Genomic DNA, 19,175 nt, shown 5'->3' with positions numbered 1-19,175 from the left:
TTCTGTAAATGTAGAGAATGTCTACGGCTAGTCCGTCTGGGCTCAATAGTGAGGAACTCGTTAACCTTGTAGCGTGCAGCGGGCACAGTGTCAACCTGACACTCTTGTGCAACCAGTTTTAACTCTTATTGGCTGCCGACTGCGGCCCCGAAGAATACTGAATAAATGCGCATCAGTGTGCTACCCTGAGCAGGGAACACGATATCATGGAGTTTCTAACATGGAGCAAGGTGAAGGTGACGCGACTATGCAGGACCGCCCCTGGTTACCTTCAGAGATCAGATGAGAACAGGCTGGTATGGCCGTAAGTGAGAGGCTTCCTCGACAACGGGGTTCATGTAGATACTGTAACCCATTTATTGGGATTTAAAAAACAATTTAGAGTGAAGCATATTGATTAGTTTCTACTTTTATTTTTAATAGCTGCCCATGACAGCACAGTTATAATGCATACTTAATGCAGCAATATTCACGTCATAAACAATTGTGAGTGTTTGCACAAAAACATCTACAGGTGCTCTGTGCATGTACAGTGATACTGATGTAACGCTTGAAGAATTTGACATTACTACATGAGTGGAAGAGCTCTTTGCGCAAGACTCACTAACCATCCTATTGGAAAATGAGCTTAAAGAGTGCCTCAGATCCGTTTCACTATTGAAACTGTCATTTGTGTGTTGAAATGCAAAAGCTTACGGCACCTGGTATTCCCAGGCAGTCTCCCATCCAAGTACTGACCAGGCCCGACCCAGCTTGGCTTCCGAGATCAGACGAGATCGGGCGCGTTCAGGGTGGTGTGGCCGTAAGCGAGGGACTGCTTCACAAACAGCCTCTTTATACATGCTGTGATGACGCAGTCATGCTTAGGTTTTTATGTCCTGTATATAAGTTGAATTGTCCAAAGCACAAAAATGTTGGACTTCCAAATGGTCCTAACACACTGTGTGCTCTCTGTCACTTTAACACTGTGCTGTGAGAAAGTAACATGTGTTATTATGGTGACGTTACCGCGGGAAAAGCATTTTTGCAGCTCAGTGTTGAAGCTGCAGTTCACAACAAAGGTTTGCATGTTTTCGCTGTAACATGTGAAGCTTAGTACAATCCTATATTTTAAAGTGCGTGACATTTGCCAAGTATAAAAGGTCTTTTATAGCCGGTTTCCCTCGCTTACGGCCACACCACCCTGAACACGCCCGATCTCGTCTGATCTCGGAAGCTAAGCAGGGTCGGGCCTGGTCAGTACTTGGATGGGAGACCGCCTGGGAATACCAGGTGCTGTAAGCTTTTGCACTCCCACACACAAACTGCAGAGGGCGCCGCTGCTCACTCAGTGGAGGCAGCTTGAGGAAAAGCTTCATGACAACGCTCCTGATTGCATTTCCCTTTTGTGCAAAACAAAACAAAAGAACAGCAGGAACGAAATATTTAGGAAATACACGAACTTATTTATTCTGTAAATGTAGAGAATGTCTACGGCTAGTCCGTCTGGGCTCAATAGTGAGGAACTCGTTAACCTTGTAGCGTGCAGCGGGCACAGTGTCAACCTGACACTCTTGTGCAACCAGTTTTAACTCTTATTGGCTGCCGACTGCGGCCCCGAAGAATACTGAATAAATGCGCATCAGTGTGCTACCCTGAGCAGGGAACACGATATCATGGAGTTTCTAACATGGAGCAAGGTGAAGGTGACGCGACTATGCAGGACCGCCCCTGCTTAGCTTCAGAGATCAGATGAGAACAGGCTGGTATGGCCGTAAGTGAGAGGCTTCCTCGACAACGGGGTTCATGTAGATACTGTAACCCATTTATTGGGATTTAAAAAACAATTTAGAGTGAAGCATATTGATTAGTTTCTACTTTTATTTTTAATAGCTGCCCATGACAGCACAGTTATAATGCATACTTAATGCAGCAATATTCACGTCATAAACAATTGTGAGTGTTTGCACAAAAACATCTACAGGTGCTCTGTGCATGTACAGTGATATTGATGTAACGCTTGAAGAATTTGACATTACTACATGAGTGGAAGAGCTCTTTGCGCAAGACTCACTAACCATCCTATTGGAAAATGAGCTTAAAGAGTGCCTCAGATCCGTTTCACTATTGAAACTGTCATTTGTGTGTTGAAATGCAAAAGCTTACGGCACCTGGTATTCCCAGGCAGTCTCCCATCCAAGTACTGACCAGGCCCGACCCAGCTTGGCTTCCGAGATCAGACGAGATCGGGCGCGTTCAGGGTGGTGTGGCCGTAAGCGAGGGGCTGCTTCACAAACAGCCTCTTTATACATGCTGTGATGACGCAGTCATGCTTAGGTTTTTATGTCCTGTATATAAGTTGAATTGTCCAAAGCACAAAAATGTTGGACTTCCAAATGGTCCTAACACACTGTGTGCTCTCTGTCACTTTAACACTGTGCTGTGAGAAAGTAACATGTGTTATTATGGTGACGTTACCGCGGGAAAAGCATTTTTGCAGCTCAGTGTTGAAGCTGCAGTTCACAACAAAGGTTTGCATGTTTTCGCTGTAACATGTGAAGCTTAGTACAATCCTATATTTTAAAGTGCGTGACATTTGCCAAGTATAAAAGGTCTTTTATAGCCGGTTTCCCTCGCTTACGGCCATACCACCCTGAACACGCCCGATCTCGTCTGATCTCGGAAGCTAAGCAGGGTCGGGCCTGGTCAGTACTTGGATGGGAGACCGCCTGGGAATACCAGGTGCTGTAAGCTTTTGCACTCCCACACACAAACTGCAGAGGGCGCCGCTGCTCACTCAGTGGAGGCAGCTTGAGGAAAAGCTTCATGACAACGCTCCTGATTGCATTTCCCTTTTGTGCAAAACAAAACAAAAGAACAGCAGGAACGAAATATTTAGGAAATACACGAACTTATTTATTCTGTAAATGTAGAGAATGTCTACGGCTAGTCCGTCTGGGCTCAATAGTGAGGAACTCGTTAACCTTGTAGCGTGCAGCGGGCACAGTGTCAACCTGACACTCTTGTGCAACCAGTTTTAACTCTTATTGGCTGCCGACTGCGGCCCCGAAGAATACTGAATAAATGCGCATCAGTGTGCTACCCTGAGCAGGGAACACGATATCATGGAGTTTCTAACATGGAGCAAGGTGAAGGTGACGCGACTATGCAGGACCGCCCCTGGTTACCTTCAGAGATCAGATGAGAACAGGCTGGTATGGCCGTAAGTGAGAGGCTTCCTCGACAACGGGGTTCATGTAGATACTGTAACCCATTTATTGGGATTTAAAAAACAATTTAGAGTGAAGCATATTGATTAGTTTCTACTTTTATTTTTAATAGCTGCCCATGACAGCACAGTTATAATGCATACTTAATGCAGCAATATTCACGTCATAAACAATTGTGAGTGTTTGCACAAAAACATCTACAGGTGCTCTGTGCATGTACAGTGATACTGATGTAACGCTTGAAGAATTTGACATTACTACATGAGTGGAAGAGCTCTTTGCGCAAGACTCACTAACCATCCTATTGGAAAATGAGCTTAAAGAGTGCCTCAGATCCGTTTCACTATTGAAACTGTCATTTGTGTGTTGAAATGCAAAAGCTTACGGCACCTGGTATTCCCAGGCAGTCTCCCATCCAAGTACTGACCAGGCCCGACCCAGCTTGGCTTCCGAGATCAGACGAGATCGGGCGCGTTCAGGGTGGTGTGGCCGTAAGCGAGGGGCTGCTTCACAAACAGCCTCTTTATACATGCTGTGATGACGCAGTCATGCTTAGGTTTTTATGTCCTGTATATAAGTTGAATTGTCCAAAGCACAAAAATGTTGGACTTCCAAATGGTCCTAACACACTGTGTGCTCTCTGTCACTTTAACACTGTGCTGTGAGAAAGTAACATGTGTTATTATGGTGACGTTACCGCGGGAAAAGCATTTTTGCAGCTCAGTGTTGAAGCTGCAGTTCACAACAAAGGTTTGCATGTTTTCGCTGTAACATGTGAAGCTTAGTACAATCCTATATTTTAAAGTGCGTGACATTTGCCAAGTATAAAAGGTCTTTTATAGCCGGTTTCCCTCGCTTACGGCCATACCACCCTGAACACGCCCGATCTCGTCTGATCTCGGAAGCTAAGCAGGGTCGGGCCTGGTCAGTACTTGGATGGGAGACCGCCTGGGAATACCAGGTGCTGTAAGCTTTTGCACTCCCACACACAAACTGCAGAGGGCGCCGCTGCTCACTCAGTGGAGGCAGCTTGAGGAAAAGCTTCATGACAACGCTCCTGATTGCATTTCCCTTTTGTGCAAAACAAAACAAAAGAACAGCAGGAACGAAATATTTAGGAAATACACGAACTTATTTATTCTGTAAATGTAGAGAATGTCTACGGCTAGTCCGTCTGGGCTCAATAGTGAGGAACTCGTTAACCTTGTAGCGTGCAGCGGGCACAGTGTCAACCTGACACTCTTGTGCAACCAGTTTTAACTCTTATTGGCTGCCGACTGCGGCCCCGAAGAATACTGAATAAATGCGCATCAGTGTGCTACCCTGAGCAGGGAACACGATATCATGGAGTTTCTAACATGGAGCAAGGTGAAGGTGACGCGACTATGCAGGACCGCCCCTGCTTAGCTTCAGAGATCAGATGAGAACAGGCTGGTATGGCCGTAAGTGAGAGGCTTCCTCGACAACGGGGTTCATGTAGATACTGTAACCCATTTATTGGGATTTAAAAAACAATTTAGAGTGAAGCATATTGATTAGTTTCTACTTTTATTTTTAATAGCTGCCCATGACAGCACAGTTATAATGCATACTTAATGCAGCAATATTCACGTCATAAACAATTGTGAGTGTTTGCACAAAAACATCTACAGGTGCTCTGTGCATGTACAGTGATACTGATGTAACGCTTGAAGAATTTGACATTACTACATGAGTGGAAGAGCTCTTTGCGCAAGACTCACTAACCATCCTATTGGAAAATGAGCTTAAAGAGTGCCTCAGATCCGTTTCACTATTGAAACTGTCATTTGTGTGTTGAAATGCAAAAGCTTACGGCACCTGGTATTCCCAGGCAGTCTCCCATCCAAGTACTGACCAGGCCCGACCCAGCTTGGCTTCCGAGATCAGACGAGATCGGGCGCGTTCAGGGTGGTGTGGCCGTAAGCGAGGGGCTGCTTCACAAACAGCCTCTTTATACATGCTGTGATGACGCAGTCATGCTTAGGTTTTTATGTCCTGTATATAAGTTGAATTGTCCAAAGCACAAAAATGTTGGACTTCCAAATGGTCCTAACACACTGTGTGCTCTCTGTCACTTTAACACTGTGCTGTGAGAAAGTAACATGTGTTATTATGGTGACGTTACCGCGGGAAAAGCATTTTTGCAGCTCAGTGTTGAAGCTGCAGTTCACAACAAAGGTTTGCATGTTTTCGCTGTAACATGTGAAGCTTAGTACAATCCTATATTTTAAAGTGCGTGACATTTGCCAAGTATAAAAGGTCTTTTATAGCCGGTTTCCCTCGCTTACGGCCATACCACCCTGAACACGCCCGATCTCGTCTGATCTCGGAAGCTAAGCAGGGTCGGGCCTGGTCAGTACTTGGATGGGAGACCGCCTGGGAATACCAGGTGCTGTAAGCTTTTGCACTCCCACACACAAACTGCAGAGGGCGCCGCTGCTCACTCAGTGGAGGCAGCTTGAGGAAAAGCTTCATGACAACGCTCCTGATTGCATTTCCCTTTTGTGCAAAACAAAACAAAAGAACAGCAGGAACGAAATATTTAGGAAATACACGAACTTATTTATTCTGTAAATGTAGAGAATGTCTACGGCTAGTCCGTCTGGGCTCAATAGTGAGGAACTCGTTAACCTTGTAGCGTGCAGCGGGCACAGTGTCAACCTGACACTCTTGTGCAACCAGTTTTAACTCTTATTGGCTGCCGACTGCGGCCCCGAAGAATACTGAATAAATGCGCATCAGTGTGCTACCCTGAGCAGGGAACACGATATCATGGAGTTTCTAACATGGAGCAAGGTGAAGGTGACGCGACTATGCAGGACCGCCCCTGCTTAGCTTCAGAGATCAGATGAGAACAGGCTGGTATGGCCGTAAGTGAGAGGCTTCCTCGACAACGGGGTTCATGTAGATACTGTAACCCATTTATTGGGATTTAAAAAACAATTTAGAGTGAAGCATATTGATTAGTTTCTACTTTTATTTTTAATAGCTGCCCATGACAGCACAGTTATAATGCATACTTAATGCAGCAATATTCACGTCATAAACAATTGTGAGTGTTTGCACAAAAACATCTACAGGTGCTCTGTGCATGTACAGTGATATTGATGTAACGCTTGAAGAATTTGACATTACTACATGAGTGGAAGAGCTCTTTGCGCAAGACTCACTAACCATCCTATTGGAAAATGAGCTTAAAGAGTGCCTCAGATCCGTTTCACTATTGAAACTGTCATTTGTGTGTTGAAATGCAAAAGCTTACGGCACCTGGTATTCCCAGGCAGTCTCCCATCCAAGTACTGACCAGGCCCGACCCAGCTTGGCTTCCGAGATCAGACGAGATCGGGCGCGTTCAGGGTGGTGTGGCCGTAAGCGAGGGGCTGCTTCACAAACAGCCTCTTTATACATGCTGTGATGACGCAGTCATGCTTAGGTTTTTATGTCCTGTATATAAGTTGAATTGTCCAAAGCACAAAAATGTTGGACTTCCAAATGGTCCTAACACACTGTGTGCTCTCTGTCACTTTAACACTGTGCTGTGAGAAAGTAACATGTGTTATTATGGTGACGTTACCGCGGGAAAAGCATTTTTGCAGCTCAGTGTTGAAGCTGCAGTTCACAACAAAGGTTTGCATGTTTTCGCTGTAACATGTGAAGCTTAGTACAATCCTATATTTTAAAGTGCGTGACATTTGCCAAGTATAAAAGGTCTTTTATAGCCGGTTTCCCTCGCTTACGGCCATACCACCCTGAACACGCCCGATCTCGTCTGATCTCGGAAGCTAAGCAGGGTCGGGCCTGGTCAGTACTTGGATGGGAGACCGCCTGGGAATACCAGGTGCTGTAAGCTTTTGCACTCCCACACACAAACTGCAGAGGGCGCCGCTGCTCACTCAGTGGAGGCAGCTTGAGGAAAAGCTTCATGACAACGCTCCTGATTGCATTTCCCTTTTGTGCAAAACAAAACAAAAGAACAGCAGGAACGAAATATTTAGGAAATACACGAACTTATTTATTCTGTAAATGTAGAGAATGTCTACGGCTAGTCCGTCTGGGCTCAATAGTGAGGAACTCGTTAACCTTGTAGCGTGCAGCGGGCACAGTGTCAACCTGACACTCTTGTGCAACCAGTTTTAACTCTTATTGGCTGCCGACTGCGGCCCCGAAGAATACTGAATAAATGCGCATCAGTGTGCTACCCTGAGCAGGGAACACGATATCATGGAGTTTCTAACATGGAGCAAGGTGAAGGTGACGCGACTATGCAGGACCGCCCCTGCTTAGCTTCAGAGATCAGATGAGAACAGGCTGGTATGGCCGTAAGTGAGAGGCTTCCTCGACAACGGGGTTCATGTAGATACTGTAACCCATTTATTGGGATTTAAAAAACAATTTAGAGTGAAGCATATTGATTAGTTTCTACTTTTATTTTTAATAGCTGCCCATGACAGCACAGTTATAATGCATACTTAATGCAGCAATATTCACGTCATAAACAATTGTGAGTGTTTGCACAAAAACATCTACAGGTGCTCTGTGCATGTACAGTGATATTGATGTAACGCTTGAAGAATTTGACATTACTACATGAGTGGAAGAGCTCTTTGCGCAAGACTCACTAACCATCCTATTGGAAAATGAGCTTAAAGAGTGCCTCAGATCCGTTTCACTATTGAAACTGTCATTTGTGTGTTGAAATGCAAAAGCTTACGGCACCTGGTATTCCCAGGCAGTCTCCCATCCAAGTACTGACCAGGCCCGACCCAGCTTGGCTTCCGAGATCAGACGAGATCGGGCGCGTTCAGGGTGGTGTGGCCGTAAGCGAGGGGCTGCTTCACAAACAGCCTCTTTATACATGCTGTGATGACGCAGTCATGCTTAGGTTTTTATGTCCTGTATATAAGTTGAATTGTCCAAAGCACAAAAATGTTGGACTTCCAAATGGTCCTAACACACTGTGTGCTCTCTGTCACTTTAACACTGTGCTGTGAGAAAGTAACATGTGTTATTATGGTGACGTTACCGCGGGAAAAGCATTTTTGCAGCTCAGTGTTGAAGCTGCAGTTCACAACAAAGGTTTGCATGTTTTCGCTGTAACATGTGAAGCTTAGTACAATCCTATATTTTAAAGTGCGTGACATTTGCCAAGTATAAAAGGTCTTTTATAGCCGGTTTCCCTCGCTTACGGCCATACCACCCTGAACACGCCCGATCTCGTCTGATCTCGGAAGCTAAGCAGGGTCGGGCCTGGTCAGTACTTGGATGGGAGACCGCCTGGGAATACCAGGTGCTGTAAGCTTTTGCACTCCCACACACAAACTGCAGAGGGCGCCGCTGCTCACTCAGTGGAGGCAGCTTGAGGAAAAGCTTCATGACAACGCTCCTGATTGCATTTCCCTTTTGTGCAAAACAAAACAAAAGAACAGCAGGAACGAAATATTTAGGAAATACACGAACTTATTTATTCTGTAAATGTAGAGAATGTCTACGGCTAGTCCGTCTGGGCTCAATAGTGAGGAACTCGTTAACCTTGTAGCGTGCAGCGGGCACAGTGTCAACCTGACACTCTTGTGCAACCAGTTTTAACTCTTATTGGCTGCCGACTGCGGCCCCGAAGAATACTGAATAAATGCGCATCAGTGTGCTACCCTGAGCAGGGAACACGATATCATGGAGTTTCTAACATGGAGCAAGGTGAAGGTGACGCGACTATGCAGGACCGCCCCTGCTTAGCTTCAGAGATCAGATGAGAACAGGCTGGTATGGCCGTAAGTGAGAGGCTTCCTCGACAACGGGGTTCATGTAGATACTGTAACCCATTTATTGGGATTTAAAAAACAATTTAGAGTGAAGCATATTGATTAGTTTCTACTTTTATTTTTAATAGCTGCCCATGACAGCACAGTTATAATGCATACTTAATGCAGCAATATTCACGTCATAAACAATTGTGAGTGTTTGCACAAAAACATCTACAGGTGCTCTGTGCATGTACAGTGATATTGATGTAACGCTTGAAGAATTTGACATTACTACATGAGTGGAAGAGCTCTTTGCGCAAGACTCACTAACCATCCTATTGGAAAATGAGCTTAAAGAGTGCCTCAGATCCGTTTCACTATTGAAACTGTCATTTGTGTGTTGAAATGCAAAAGCTTACGGCACCTGGTATTCCCAGGCAGTCTCCCATCCAAGTACTGACCAGGCCCGACCCAGCTTGGCTTCCGAGATCAGACGAGATCGGGCGCGTTCAGGGTGGTGTGGCCGTAAGCGAGGGGCTGCTTCACAAACAGCCTCTTTATACATGCTGTGATGACGCAGTCATGCTTAGGTTTTTATGTCCTGTATATAAGTTGAATTGTCCAAAGCACAAAAATGTTGGACTTCCAAATGGTCCTAACACACTGTGTGCTCTCTGTCACTTTAACACTGTGCTGTGAGAAAGTAACATGTGTTATTATGGTGACGTTACCGCGGGAAAAGCATTTTTGCAGCTCAGTGTTGAAGCTGCAGTTCACAACAAAGGTTTGCATGTTTTCGCTGTAACATGTGAAGCTTAGTACAATCCTATATTTTAAAGTGCGTGACATTTGCCAAGTATAAAAGGTCTTTTATAGCCGGTTTCCCTCGCTTACGGCCATACCACCCTGAACACGCCCGATCTCGTCTGATCTCGGAAGCTAAGCAGGGTCGGGCCTGGTCAGTACTTGGATGGGAGACCGCCTGGGAATACCAGGTGCTGTAAGCTTTTGCACTCCCACACACAAACTGCAGAGGGCGCCGCTGCTCACTCAGTGGAGGCAGCTTGAGGAAAAGCTTCATGACAACGCTCCTGATTGCATTTCCCTTTTGTGCAAAACAAAACAAAAGAACAGCAGGAACGAAATATTTAGGAAATACACGAACTTATTTATTCTGTAAATGTAGAGAATGTCTACGGCTAGTCCGTCTGGGCTCAATAGTGAGGAACTCGTTAACCTTGTAGCGTGCAGCGGGCACAGTGTCAACCTGACACTCTTGTGCAACCAGTTTTAACTCTTATTGGCTGCCGACTGCGGCCCCGAAGAATACTGAATAAATGCGCATCAGTGTGCTACCCTGAGCAGGGAACACGATATCATGGAGTTTCTAACATGGAGCAAGGTGAAGGTGACGCGACTATGCAGGACCGCCCCTGCTTAGCTTCAGAGATCAGATGAGAACAGGCTGGTATGGCCGTAAGTGAGAGGCTTCCTCGACAACGGGGTTCATGTAGATACTGTAACCCATTTATTGGGATTTAAAAAACAATTTAGAGTGAAGCATATTGATTAGTTTCTACTTTTATTTTTAATAGCTGCCCATGACAGCACAGTTATAATGCATACTTAATGCAGCAATATTCACGTCATAAACAATTGTGAGTGTTTGCACAAAAACATCTACAGGTGCTCTGTGCATGTACAGTGATATTGATGTAACGCTTGAAGAATTTGACATTACTACATGAGTGGAAGAGCTCTTTGCGCAAGACTCACTAACCATCCTATTGGAAAATGAGCTTAAAGAGTGCCTCAGATCCGTTTCACTATTGAAACTGTCATTTGTGTGTTGAAATGCAAAAGCTTACGGCACCTGGTATTCCCAGGCAGTCTCCCATCCAAGTACTGACCAGGCCCGACCCAGCTTGGCTTCCGAGATCAGACGAGATCGGGCGCGTTCAGGGTGGTGTGGCCGTAAGCGAGGGGCTGCTTCACAAACAGCCTCTTTATACATGCTGTGATGACGCAGTCATGCTTAGGTTTTTATGTCCTGTATATAAGTTGAATTGTCCAAAGCACAAAAATGTTGGACTTCCAAATGGTCCTAACACACTGTGTGCTCTCTGTCACTTTAACACTGTGCTGTGAGAAAGTAACATGTGTTATTATGGTGACGTTACCGCGGGAAAAGCATTTTTGCAGCTCAGTGTTGAAGCTGCAGTTCACAACAAAGGTTTGCATGTTTTCGCTGTAACATGTGAAGCTTAGTACAATCCTATATTTTAAAGTGCGTGACATTTGCCAAGTATAAAAGGTCTTTTATAGCCGGTTTCCCTCGCTTACGGCCATACCACCCTGAACACGCCCGATCTCGTCTGATCTCGGAAGCTAAGCAGGGTCGGGCCTGGTCAGTACTTGGATGGGAGACCGCCTGGGAATACCAGGTGCTGTAAGCTTTTGCACTCCCACACACAAACTGCAGAGGGCGCCGCTGCTCACTCAGTGGAGGCAGCTTGAGGAAAAGCTTCATGACAACGCTCCTGATTGCATTTCCCTTTTGTGCAAAACAAAACAAAAGAACAGCAGGAACGAAATATTTAGGAAATACACGAACTTATTTATTCTGTAAATGTAGAGAATGTCTACGGCTAGTCCGTCTGGGCTCAATAGTGAGGAACTCGTTAACCTTGTAGCGTGCAGCGGGCACAGTGTCAACCTGACACTCTTGTGCAACCAGTTTTAACTCTTATTGGCTGCCGACTGCGGCCCCGAAGAATACTGAATAAATGCGCATCAGTGTGCTACCCTGAGCAGGGAACACGATATCATGGAGTTTCTAACATGGAGCAAGGTGAAGGTGACGCGACTATGCAGGACCGCCCCTGCTTAGCTTCAGAGATCAGATGAGAACAGGCTGGTATGGCCGTAAGTGAGAGGCTTCCTCGACAACGGGGTTCATGTAGATACTGTAACCCATTTATTGGGATTTAAAAAACAATTTAGAGTGAAGCATATTGATTAGTTTCTACTTTTATTTTTAATAGCTGCCCATGACAGCACAGTTATAATGCATACTTAATGCAGCAATATTCACGTCATAAACAATTGTGAGTGTTTGCACAAAAACATCTACAGGTGCTCTGTGCATGTACAGTGATATTGATGTAACGCTTGAAGAATTTGACATTACTACATGAGTGGAAGAGCTCTTTGCGCAAGACTCACTAACCATCCTATTGGAAAATGAGCTTAAAGAGTGCCTCAGATCCGTTTCACTATTGAAACTGTCATTTGTGTGTTGAAATGCAAAAGCTTACGGCACCTGGTATTCCCAGGCAGTCTCCCATCCAAGTACTGACCAGGCCCGACCCAGCTTGGCTTCCGAGATCAGACGAGATCGGGCGCGTTCAGGGTGGTGTGGCCGTAAGCGAGGGGCTGCTTCACAAACAGCCTCTTTATACATGCTGTGATGACGCAGTCATGCTTAGGTTTTTATGTCCTGTATATAAGTTGAATTGTCCAAAGCACAAAAATGTTGGACTTCCAAATGGTCCTAACACACTGTGTGCTCTCTGTCACTTTAACACTGTGCTGTGAGAAAGTAACATGTGTTATTATGGTGACGTTACCGCGGGAAAAGCATTTTTGCAGCTCAGTGTTGAAGCTGCAGTTCACAACAAAGGTTTGCATGTTTTCGCTGTAACATGTGAAGCTTAGTACAATCCTATATTTTAAAGTGCGTGACATTTGCCAAGTATAAAAGGTCTTTTATAGCCGGTTTCCCTCGCTTACGGCCATACCACCCTGAACACGCCCGATCTCGTCTGATCTCGGAAGCTAAGCAGGGTCGGGCCTGGTCAGTACTTGGATGGGAGACCGCCTGGGAATACCAGGTGCTGTAAGCTTTTGCACTCCCACACACAAACTGCAGAGGGCGCCGCTGCTCACTCAGTGGAGGCAGCTTGAGGAAAAGCTTCATGACAACGCTCCTGATTGCATTTCCCTTTTGTGCAAAACAAAACAAAAGAACAGCAGGAACGAAATATTTAGGAAATACACGAACTTATTTATTCTGTAAATGTAGAGAATGTCTACGGCTAGTCCGTCTGGGCTCAATAGTGAGGAACTCGTTAACCTTGTAGCGTGCAGCGGGCACAGTGTCAACCTGACACTCTTGTGCAACCAGTTTTAACTCTTATTGGCTGCCGACTGCGGCCCCGAAGAATACTGAATAAATGCGCATCAGTGTGCTACCCTGAGCAGGGAACACGATATCATGGAGTTTCTAACATGGAGCAAGGTGAAGGTGACGCGACTATGCAGGACCGCCCCTGGTTACCTTCAGAGATCAGATGAGAACAGGCTGGTATGGCCGTAAGTGAGAGGCTTCCTCGACAACGGGGTTCATGTAGATACTGTAACCCATTTATTGGGATTTAAAAAACAATTTAGAGTGAAGCATATTGATTAGTTTCTACTTTTATTTTTAATAGCTGCCCATGACAGCACAGTTATAATGCATACTTAATGCAGCAATATTCACGTCATAAACAATTGTGAGTGTTTGCACAAAAACATCTACAGGTGCTCTGTGCATGTACAGTGATATTGATGTAACGCTTGAAGAATTTGACATTACTACATGAGTGGAAGAGCTCTTTGCGCAAGACTCACTAACCATCCTATTGGAAAATGAGCTTAAAGAGTGCCTCAGATCCGTTTCACTATTGAAACTGTCATTTGTGTGTTGAAATGCAAAAGCTTACGGCACCTGGTATTCCCAGGCAGTCTCCCATCCAAGTACTGACCAGGCCCGACCCAGCTTGGCTTCCGAGATCAGACGAGATCGGGCGCGTTCAGGGTGGTGTGGCCGTAAGCGAGGGGCTGCTTCACAAACAGCCTCTTTATACATGCTGTGATGACGCAGTCATGCTTAGGTTTTTATGTCCTGTATATAAGTTGAATTGTCCAAAGCACAAAAATGTTGGACTTCCAAATGGTCCTAACACACTGTGTGCTCTCTGTCACTTTAACACTGTGCTGTGAGAAAGTAACATGTGTTATTATGGTGACGTTACCGCGGGAAAAGCATTTTTGCAGCTCAGTGTTGAAGCTGCAGTTCACAACAAAGGTTTGCATGTTTTCGCTGTAACATGTGAAGCTTAGTACAATCCTATATTTTAAAGTGCGTGACATTTGCCAAGTATAAAAGGTCTTTTATAGCCGGTTTCCCTCGCTTACGGCCATACCACCCTGAACACGCCCGATCTCGTCTGATCTCGGAAGCTAAGCAGGGTCGGGCCTGGTCAGTACTTGGATGGGAGACCGCCTGGGAATACCAGGTGCTGTAAGCTTTTGCACTCCCACACACAAACTGCAGAGGGCGCCGCTGCTCACTCAGTGGAGGCAGCTTGAGGAAAAGCTTCATGACAACGCTCCTGATTGCATTTCCCTTTTGTGCAAAACAAAACAAAAGAACAGCAGGAACGAAATATTTAGGAAATACACGAACTTATTTATTCTGTAAATGTAGAGAATGTCTACGGCTAGTCCGTCTGGGCTCAATAGTGAGGAACTCGTTAACCTTGTAGCGTGCAGCGGGCACAGTGTCAACCTGACACTCTTGTGCAACCAGTTTTAACTCTTATTGGCTGCCGACTGCGGCCCCGAAGAATACTGAATAAATGCGCATCAGTGTGCTACCCTGAGCAGGGAACACGATATCATGGAGTTTCTAACATGGAGCAAGGTGAAGGTGACGCGACTATGCAGGACCGCCCCTGCTTAGCTTCAGAGATCAGATGAGAACAGGCTGGTATGGCCGTAAGTGAGAGGCTTCCTCGACAACGGGGTTCATGTAGATACTGTAACCCATTTATTGGGATTTAAAAAACAATTTAGAGTGAAGCATATTGATTAGTTTCTACTTTTATTTTTAATAGCTGCCCATGACAGCACAGTTATAATGCATACTTAATGCAGCAATATTCACGTCATAAACAATTGTGAGTGTTTGCACAAAAACATCTACAGGTGCTCTGTGCATGTACAGTGATATTGATGTAACGCTTGAAGAATTTGACATTACTACATGAGTGGAAGAGCTCTTTGCGCAAGACTCACTAACCATCCTATTGGAAAATGAGCTTAAAGAGTGCCTCAGATCCGTTTCACTATTGAAACTGTCATTTGTGTGTTGAAATGCAAAAGCTTACGGCACCTGGTATTCCCAGGCAGTCTCCCATCCAAGTACTGACCAGGCCCGACCCAGCTTGGCTTCCGAGATCAGACGAGATCGGGCGCGTTCAGGGTGGTGTGGCCGTAAGCGAGGGGCTGCTTCACAAACAGCCTCTTTATACATGCTGTGATGACGCAGTCATGCTTAGGTTTTTATGTCCTGTATATAAGTTGAATTGTCCAAAGCACAAAAATGTTGGACTTCCAAATGGTCCTAACACACTGTGTGCTCTCTGTCACTTTAACACTGTGCTGTGAGAAAGTAACATGTGTTATTATGGTGACGTTACCGCGGGAAAAGCATTTTTGCAGCTCAGTGTTGAAGCTGCAGTTCACAACAAAGGTTTGCATGTTTTCGCTGTAACATGTGAAGCTTAGTACAATCCTATATTTTAAAGTGCGTGACATTTGCCAAGTATAAAAGGTCTTTTATAGCCGGTTTCCCTCGCTTACGGCCATACCACCCTGAACACGCCCGATCTCGTCTGATCTCGGAAGCTAAGCAGGGTCGGGCCTGGTCAGTACTTGGATGGGAGACCGCCTGGGAATACCAGGTGCTGTAAGCTTTTGCACTCCCACACACAAACTGCAGAGGGCGCCGCTGCTCACTCAGTGGAGGCAGCTTGAGGAAAAGCTTCATGACAACGCTCCTGATTGCATTTCCCTTTTGTGCAAAACAAAACAAAAGAACAGCAGGAACGAAATATTTAGGAAATACACGAACTTATTTATTCTGTAAATGTAGAGAATGTCTACGGCTAGTCCGTCTGGGCTCAATAGTGAGGAACTCGTTAACCTTGTAGCGTGCAGCGGGCACAGTGTCAACCTGACACTCTTGTGCAACCAGTTTTAACTCTTATTGGCTGCCGACTGCGGCCCCGAAGAATACTGAATAAATGCGCATCAGTGTGCTACCCTGAGCAGGGAACACGATATCATGGAGTTTCTAACATGGAGCAAGGTGAAGGTGACGCGACTATGCAGGACCGCCCCTGCTTAGCTTCAGAGATCAGATGAGAACAGGCTGGTATGGCCGTAAGTGAGAGGCTTCCTCGACAACGGGGTTCATGTAGATACTGTAACCCATTTATTGGGATTTAAAAAACAATTTAGAGTGAAGCATATTGATTAGTTTCTACTTTTATTTTTAATAGCTGCCCATGACAGCACAGTTATAATGCATACTTAATGCAGCAATATTCACGTCATAAACAATTGTGAGTGTTTGCACAAAAACATCTACAGGTGCTCTGTGCATGTACAGTGATATTGATGTAACGCTTGAAGAATTTGACATTACTACATGAGTGGAAGAGCTCTTTGCGCAAGACTCACTAACCATCCTATTGGAAAATGAGCTTAAAGAGTGCCTCAGATCCGTTTCACTATTGAAACTGTCATTTGTGTGTTGAAATGCAAAAGCTTACGGCACCTGGTATTCCCAGGCAGTCTCCCATCCAAGTACTGACCAGGCCCGACCCAGCTTGGCTTCCGAGATCAGACGAGATCGGGCGCGTTCAGGGTGGTGTGGCCGTAAGCGAGGGGCTGCTTCACAAACAGCCTCTTTATACATGCTGTGATGACGCAGTCATGCTTAGGTTTTTATGTCCTGTATATAAGTTGAATTGTCCAAAGCACAAAAATGTTGGACTTCCAAATGGTCCTAACACACTGTGTGCTCTCTGTCACTTTAACACTGTGCTGTGAGAAAGTAACATGTGTTATTATGGTGACGTTACCGCGGGAAAAGCATTTTTGCAGCTCAGTGTTGAAGCTGCAGTTCACAACAAAGGTTTGCATGTTTTCGCTGTAACATGTGAAGCTTAGTACAATCCTATATTTTAAAGTGCGTGACATTTGCCAAGTATAAAAGGTCTTTTATAGCCGGTTTCCCTCGCTTACGGCCATACCACCCTGAACACGCCCGATCTCGTCTGATCTCGGAAGCTAAGCAGGGTCGGGCCTGGTCAGTACTTGGATGGGAGACCGCCTGGGAATACCAGGTGCTGTAAGCTTTTGCACTCCCACACACAAACTGCAGAGGGCGCCGCTGCTCACTCAGTGGAGGCAGCTTGAGGAAAAGCTTCATGACAACGCTCCTGATTGCATTTCCCTTTTGTGCAAAACAAAACAAAAGAACAGCAGGAACGAAATATTTAGGAAATACACGAACTTATTTATTCTGTAAATGTAGAGAATGTCTACGGCTAGTCCGTCTGGGCTCAATAGTGAGGAACTCGTTAACCTTGTAGCGTGCAGCGGGCACAGTGTCAACCTGACACTCTTGTGCAACCAGTTTTAACTCTTATTGGCTGCCGACTGCGGCCCCGAAGAATACTGAATAAATGCGCATCAGTGTGCTACCCTGAGCAGGGAACACGATATCATGGAGTTTCTAACATGGAGCAAGGTGAAGGTGACGCGACTATGCAGGACCGCCCCTGCTTAGCTTCAGAGATCAGATGAGAACAGGCTGGTATGGCCGTAAGTGAGAGGCTTCCTCGACAACGGGGTTCATGTAGATACTGTAACCCATTTATTGGGATTTAAAAAACAATTTAGAGTGAAGCATATTGATTAGTTTCTACTTTTATTTTTAATAGCTGCCCATGACAGCACAGTTATAATGCATACTTAATGCAGCAATATTCACGTCATAAACAATTGTGAGTGTTTGCACAAAAACATCTACAGGTGCTCTGTGCATGTACAGTGATATTGATGTAACGCTTGAAGAATTTGACATTACTACATGAGTGGAAGAGCTCTTTGCGCAAGACTCACTAACCATCCTATTGGAAAATGAGCTTAAAGAGTGCCTCAGATCCGTTTCACTATTGAAACTGTCATTTGTGTGTTGAAATGCAAAAGCTTACGGCACCTGGTATTCCCAGGCAGTCTCCCATCCAAGTACTGACCAGGCCCGACCCAGCTTGGCTTCCGAGATCAGACGAGATCGGGCGCGTTCAGGGTGGTGTGGCCGTAAGCGAGGGGCTGCTTCACAAACAGCCTCTTTATACATGCTGTGATGACGCAGTCATGCTTAGGTTTTTATGTCCTGTATATAAGTTGAATTGTCCAAAGCACAAAAATGTTGGACTTCCAAATGGTCCTAACACACTGTGTGCTCTCTGTCACTTTAACACTGTGCTGTGAGAAAGTAACATGTGTTATTATGGTGACGTTACCGCGGGAAAAGCATTTTTGCAGCTCAGTGTTGAAGCTGCAGTTCACAACAAAGGTTTGCATGTTTTCGCTGTAACATGTGAAGCTTAGTACAATCCTATATTTTAAAGTGCGTGACATTTGCCAAGTATAAAAGGTCTTTTATAGCCGGTTTCCCTCGCTTACGGCCATACCACCCTGAACACGCCCGATCTCGTCTGATCTCGGAAGCTAAGCAGGGTCGGGCCTGGTCAGTACTTGGATGGGAGACCGCCTGGGAATACCAGGTGCTGTAAGCTTTTGCACTCCCACACACAAACTGCAGAGGGCGCCGCTGCTCACTCAGTGGAGGCAGCTTGAGGAAAAGCTTCATGACAACGCTCCTGATTGCATTTCCCTTTTGTGCAAAACAAAACAAAAGAACAGCAGGAACGAAATATTTAGGAAATACACGAACTTATTTATTCTGTAAATGTAGAGAATGTCTACGGCTAGTCCGTCTGGGCTCAATAGTGAGGAACTCGTTAACCTTGTAGCGTGCAGCGGGCACAGTGTCAACCTGACACTCTTGTGCAACCAGTTTTAACTCTTATTGGCTGCCGACTGCGGCCCCGAAGAATACTGAATAAATGCGCATCAGTGTGCTACCCTGAGCAGGGAACACGATATCATGGAGTTTCTAACATGGAGCAAGGTGAAGGTGACGCGACTATGCAGGACCGCCCCTGCTTAGCTTCAGAGATCAGATGAGAACAGGCTGGTATGGCCGTAAGTGAGAGGCTTCCTCGACAACGGGGTTCAT

General features: G+C 45.5%; 26 non-coding genes across 26 annotated transcripts; 13 read left to right on the top strand and 13 right to left on the bottom strand.

Annotated features, from left to right (window-relative positions):
* Positions 1 to 689: 689 nt before the first annotated feature.
* On the bottom strand, positions 690 to 808 carry LOC146607038 (5S ribosomal RNA). Its single transcript, XR_014905302.1, has one exon. It is a non-coding gene; the product is annotated as a 5S ribosomal RNA (ribosomal RNA).
* Positions 809 to 1,165: 357 nt separating this feature from the next.
* On the top strand, positions 1,166 to 1,284 carry LOC146607037 (5S ribosomal RNA). The gene has a single exon (XR_014905369.1). It is a non-coding gene; the product is annotated as a 5S ribosomal RNA (ribosomal RNA).
* Positions 1,285 to 2,138: 854 nt separating this feature from the next.
* On the bottom strand, positions 2,139 to 2,257 carry LOC146607036 (5S ribosomal RNA). The gene has a single exon (XR_014905301.1). It is a non-coding gene; the product is annotated as a 5S ribosomal RNA (ribosomal RNA).
* A 357-nt stretch (positions 2,258 to 2,614) lies between these two features.
* On the top strand, positions 2,615 to 2,733 carry LOC146607035 (5S ribosomal RNA). Its single transcript, XR_014905337.1, has one exon. It is a non-coding gene; the product is annotated as a 5S ribosomal RNA (ribosomal RNA).
* Positions 2,734 to 3,587: 854 nt separating this feature from the next.
* On the bottom strand, positions 3,588 to 3,706 carry LOC146607034 (5S ribosomal RNA). The gene has a single exon (XR_014905300.1). It is a non-coding gene; the product is annotated as a 5S ribosomal RNA (ribosomal RNA).
* A 357-nt stretch (positions 3,707 to 4,063) lies between these two features.
* LOC146607033 (5S ribosomal RNA) lies at positions 4,064 to 4,182 on the top strand. Its single transcript, XR_014905336.1, has one exon. It is a non-coding gene; the product is annotated as a 5S ribosomal RNA (ribosomal RNA).
* An 854-nt stretch (positions 4,183 to 5,036) lies between these two features.
* Positions 5,037 to 5,155, bottom strand: LOC146607032 (5S ribosomal RNA). Its single transcript, XR_014905299.1, has one exon. It is a non-coding gene; the product is annotated as a 5S ribosomal RNA (ribosomal RNA).
* A 357-nt stretch (positions 5,156 to 5,512) lies between these two features.
* Positions 5,513 to 5,631, top strand: LOC146607031 (5S ribosomal RNA). The gene has a single exon (XR_014905335.1). It is a non-coding gene; the product is annotated as a 5S ribosomal RNA (ribosomal RNA).
* An 854-nt stretch (positions 5,632 to 6,485) lies between these two features.
* Positions 6,486 to 6,604, bottom strand: LOC146607030 (5S ribosomal RNA). The gene has a single exon (XR_014905298.1). It is a non-coding gene; the product is annotated as a 5S ribosomal RNA (ribosomal RNA).
* A 357-nt stretch (positions 6,605 to 6,961) lies between these two features.
* On the top strand, positions 6,962 to 7,080 carry LOC146607029 (5S ribosomal RNA). The gene has a single exon (XR_014905333.1). It is a non-coding gene; the product is annotated as a 5S ribosomal RNA (ribosomal RNA).
* An 854-nt stretch (positions 7,081 to 7,934) lies between these two features.
* On the bottom strand, positions 7,935 to 8,053 carry LOC146607028 (5S ribosomal RNA). Its single transcript, XR_014905297.1, has one exon. It is a non-coding gene; the product is annotated as a 5S ribosomal RNA (ribosomal RNA).
* A 357-nt stretch (positions 8,054 to 8,410) lies between these two features.
* LOC146607027 (5S ribosomal RNA) lies at positions 8,411 to 8,529 on the top strand. The gene has a single exon (XR_014905332.1). It is a non-coding gene; the product is annotated as a 5S ribosomal RNA (ribosomal RNA).
* Positions 8,530 to 9,383: 854 nt separating this feature from the next.
* LOC146607026 (5S ribosomal RNA) lies at positions 9,384 to 9,502 on the bottom strand. The gene has a single exon (XR_014905295.1). It is a non-coding gene; the product is annotated as a 5S ribosomal RNA (ribosomal RNA).
* A 357-nt stretch (positions 9,503 to 9,859) lies between these two features.
* On the top strand, positions 9,860 to 9,978 carry LOC146607025 (5S ribosomal RNA). Its single transcript, XR_014905331.1, has one exon. It is a non-coding gene; the product is annotated as a 5S ribosomal RNA (ribosomal RNA).
* An 854-nt stretch (positions 9,979 to 10,832) lies between these two features.
* LOC146607024 (5S ribosomal RNA) lies at positions 10,833 to 10,951 on the bottom strand. Its single transcript, XR_014905294.1, has one exon. It is a non-coding gene; the product is annotated as a 5S ribosomal RNA (ribosomal RNA).
* A 357-nt stretch (positions 10,952 to 11,308) lies between these two features.
* LOC146607023 (5S ribosomal RNA) lies at positions 11,309 to 11,427 on the top strand. Its single transcript, XR_014905330.1, has one exon. It is a non-coding gene; the product is annotated as a 5S ribosomal RNA (ribosomal RNA).
* An 854-nt stretch (positions 11,428 to 12,281) lies between these two features.
* Positions 12,282 to 12,400, bottom strand: LOC146607022 (5S ribosomal RNA). Its single transcript, XR_014905293.1, has one exon. It is a non-coding gene; the product is annotated as a 5S ribosomal RNA (ribosomal RNA).
* Positions 12,401 to 12,757: 357 nt separating this feature from the next.
* LOC146607021 (5S ribosomal RNA) lies at positions 12,758 to 12,876 on the top strand. The gene has a single exon (XR_014905329.1). It is a non-coding gene; the product is annotated as a 5S ribosomal RNA (ribosomal RNA).
* Positions 12,877 to 13,730: 854 nt separating this feature from the next.
* LOC146607020 (5S ribosomal RNA) lies at positions 13,731 to 13,849 on the bottom strand. Its single transcript, XR_014905292.1, has one exon. It is a non-coding gene; the product is annotated as a 5S ribosomal RNA (ribosomal RNA).
* A 357-nt stretch (positions 13,850 to 14,206) lies between these two features.
* On the top strand, positions 14,207 to 14,325 carry LOC146607019 (5S ribosomal RNA). Its single transcript, XR_014905328.1, has one exon. It is a non-coding gene; the product is annotated as a 5S ribosomal RNA (ribosomal RNA).
* An 854-nt stretch (positions 14,326 to 15,179) lies between these two features.
* LOC146607018 (5S ribosomal RNA) lies at positions 15,180 to 15,298 on the bottom strand. Its single transcript, XR_014905291.1, has one exon. It is a non-coding gene; the product is annotated as a 5S ribosomal RNA (ribosomal RNA).
* Positions 15,299 to 15,655: 357 nt separating this feature from the next.
* On the top strand, positions 15,656 to 15,774 carry LOC146607017 (5S ribosomal RNA). The gene has a single exon (XR_014905318.1). It is a non-coding gene; the product is annotated as a 5S ribosomal RNA (ribosomal RNA).
* Positions 15,775 to 16,628: 854 nt separating this feature from the next.
* LOC146607016 (5S ribosomal RNA) lies at positions 16,629 to 16,747 on the bottom strand. The gene has a single exon (XR_014905290.1). It is a non-coding gene; the product is annotated as a 5S ribosomal RNA (ribosomal RNA).
* Positions 16,748 to 17,104: 357 nt separating this feature from the next.
* On the top strand, positions 17,105 to 17,223 carry LOC146607015 (5S ribosomal RNA). The gene has a single exon (XR_014905307.1). It is a non-coding gene; the product is annotated as a 5S ribosomal RNA (ribosomal RNA).
* Positions 17,224 to 18,077: 854 nt separating this feature from the next.
* LOC146607014 (5S ribosomal RNA) lies at positions 18,078 to 18,196 on the bottom strand. Its single transcript, XR_014905289.1, has one exon. It is a non-coding gene; the product is annotated as a 5S ribosomal RNA (ribosomal RNA).
* A 357-nt stretch (positions 18,197 to 18,553) lies between these two features.
* On the top strand, positions 18,554 to 18,672 carry LOC146607013 (5S ribosomal RNA). Its single transcript, XR_014905296.1, has one exon. It is a non-coding gene; the product is annotated as a 5S ribosomal RNA (ribosomal RNA).
* The last annotated feature ends 503 nt before the right edge of the window (positions 18,673 to 19,175 follow it).

This window comes from Diplotaxodon limnothrissa, unplaced genomic scaffold (genome assembly GCF_057381915.1).
Source record: "Diplotaxodon limnothrissa isolate DT_005_m unplaced genomic scaffold, D_limnothrissa_male_GT1.1 unmapped_scaffold_1, whole genome shotgun sequence".
Lineage (NCBI taxonomy): Eukaryota > Metazoa > Chordata > Actinopteri > Cichliformes > Cichlidae > Diplotaxodon > Diplotaxodon limnothrissa.
The sequence above is the reverse complement of the archived record's forward strand: the minus strand, read 5'-3'. Positions and strand labels throughout refer to the sequence as shown.